The sequence below is a fragment of the Mus caroli genome, chromosome 4, assembly GCF_900094665.2.
Source record: "Mus caroli chromosome 4, CAROLI_EIJ_v1.1, whole genome shotgun sequence".
NCBI classification, from domain to species: domain Eukaryota; kingdom Metazoa; phylum Chordata; class Mammalia; order Rodentia; family Muridae; genus Mus; species Mus caroli.
Genome location: NC_034573.1, coordinates 133,906,004 through 133,908,631, shown reverse-complemented (window position 1 = coordinate 133,908,631; position 2,628 = coordinate 133,906,004). Strand labels below are relative to the sequence as shown.

At 41.4% G+C, this 2,628-nt stretch overlaps 1 pseudogene; it reads left to right on the top strand.

Moving 5' to 3' along the window:
* The first annotated feature begins 1,031 nt into the window (after positions 1-1,031).
* Positions 1,032-2,628, top strand: part of LOC110293448 — a 34,877-nt pseudogene continuing 33,280 nt past the window's right edge.

Genomic DNA, 2,628 nt, shown 5'->3' with positions numbered 1-2,628 from the left:
ANAATNAATAAATACATCTAAAAAAAAAAACCCAAAAAACAAAAAAAAAGAATTGGTTTGTCCTCTACTTTGCGAGTTACCCTAGGCTTTGGGAGGGATTCCAGGCCGAAAAGTTTAAGACCTGAGTCCTCTGCAAGGTTGAAAACTTTTGGTTTTGGTTTGTTGCAGAGCAAGCATTTATTTTTACAGTGGATCATTTCTTTTAAAAATGCCCATTGGTTCTTTTGGAGTGGTGAGAGAGTTTTCTTGTCCCTGGGGGGAAGTTTGTGCCTAGGGGCTTAGGGCCCTGTAGCTAAGGCATTTGATTCTTTTGGAAGGTTGCCATCATTATCTAAGTGGTTCTCAATGCCTGTCTATTCTCCTGGTTCTCTCTATAGTTATAAATGTTAATAGCTACTTCTAGTAGTTTGGGAAGGTTCTCTCTCTGTCACATCCCTCAAACGTTTGTAGCTTATTCATAATATCTAGTGCTGGTTATTGATCTCCACTTTTTCTATGCCTCTTGGTCAATTGGAGAATAAGTTTGTTAGGCTTCCACCAGTCTTCTTAAGAACACCCAGGGCCACTCATTTGGTTTTTTCATAACCTGATTGGTCTTTCTCATATTTTTTAGGGCACCTGACAGCAGCCTGAAAACTTCCCAATAGTGTCTGGTAGAAGGCCTTCAGGGACTCTTTAACCGCATCTTTACTAGTTGGGGCAGGTCAAAGGAAGGCACCCTCAATGATGGCAGGGCTAATACTTGGACTATGGTCCTCACCAATTTCCTGGCTTCCTCTGAGGTCTTTTCCCTTTCCCAGTAAGTAAACAAGATCTGTAAGAATTTTGACCCTCATTCAAAGTGGAATGGTAGATGTAAAATACAGCTTCAAAGAGAAAGAACAATCCCTGGGATTTTCAGGGAATTTTAGGTTTTCCAGTTATATAGGTCACTTGTAATGAAAGGAGATAGATGCAGAAATGCTTATTTTCTCCTTTGGGTGTCACGTGTACTTGCCAGAAGGGAGGGATGAAAGGGGAATCTCTAGCAGATGGGGTTGGCAAAATACTGGTGTGAGAGTGGGGGATCAGAAAGAAATTCTGAGAAGAAGGTTTGGTGTGCCAAGACTGGGTTCCTGAACGAGAATGCAGGTCAGGGTAGACTGTGGGGAAGGAGTGGGTAGCATAGGGTTGTAAACCCTGGGGCCTGGGCAGCTGATGGCAGGATGGCAGAGGTGACCTGGGAGGCACTGCAGACTAAGCCTGGGGAGGTAGAGCATAGGGTGGTACTAACATTTCTTCTTCTGACTGGAGAATGACTCCTGCCTTAGGCATCAGAGCCAAGAGGGACAGAGTAGATTCTTTCATAGGTGGAGAAAGATAAGTTTTGAACCAATTAGGAGGCTCTGCCACTAAAAGGGTCCAGGCTATAATGTATGGGACCTGGTCAAGGCATATCGGTTGCCACAAACAATGATTTAAAAAAATATATATTAATTAATTAATTAATTTTTTTTTCTAGACAGAGTTTCTCTGTATAGCCTTGGCTTTCCTGGAACTCACTCTGTAGACCAGGCTGACCTCCAACTCAGAAATCTGCCTGCCTCTGCCTCCCAAGTGCTGGGATTAAAGACATGCGCCACCACTGCCATGCTACAAATGATGATTTTTAACCTTGGATAACCCATACAAGTTAAAAGAGTGTTTAGAAGGCCATTTAACATTAAAGAAAGGCCATTCAATTTGTAAAAATGTGCAGAGTTTCCCTGGGAAGACTGCATCTCATGAAATATTGACCTTCTTCCACAAATCCTTGAAATGTTGTAAAATAAGGTCCAGGGGTATACAGAAAAAATTTCCATGATCTCAAATATAAAATGAGTCATAGACCAACACAGAAAAGGGGCACAGTGTGCTTTTCTCTCCAATGTAGCTCACCCTGAGTCAGAGCAGGCTGGGAAAGGTTAAATTCTGCCAATCAGGAGAGAGTGGAAGAGGACAGCATAGAGAGTCTTCCCCTCTAGGTCTTCAGAGCCCTTCCTTCTCTGCATCTGTATAGAATTCCTTGGCTTTTCAAGAGCAGCAGGACTCCTTAGAGGGCAGGGATCACTAACAGATACCACATACACACCTGATTTCAGGTCACTTGGCAACACAACTGTGTTCTGGCCTTGTTATGACAATGATTCCATTATGGCAGAACTGATACAGTTATGAAAAGAAGAGAAAAGCAAAGGAGTGGGGGATGGAAGAAAGGAAGGAAGAAGACATCCAGATAGAAAAATGAAAAAAGACAGGAAAATAAATAAACAAAGGAGAATGAAAAAGAAAGAAAGAAACAAAGAAAAGAAAACAAGGAAAGCATTAGTGTCTGAGCAATGTCTCTAGAAATGGGTCCTTATTTTCCACTTTTTTCTTCTTTGCATAAAGACATAAGTGAACACATTCTTCTCCATATCCTCTGCTGAGGCAGGAGGATTACTGAGACTTACAGGTGAGTGAAGTCAACATAATGTATTCCAGATAGGACTTTGATACAGTGTTTGATCTTACTTGGAAAAATTTCAAAAATAATAATTTAAGTAAGATAATGCATTACAGAGTTCAGTGTTTGTGGAAACATGCCATGGATGTGTCTGGGACTTTGAC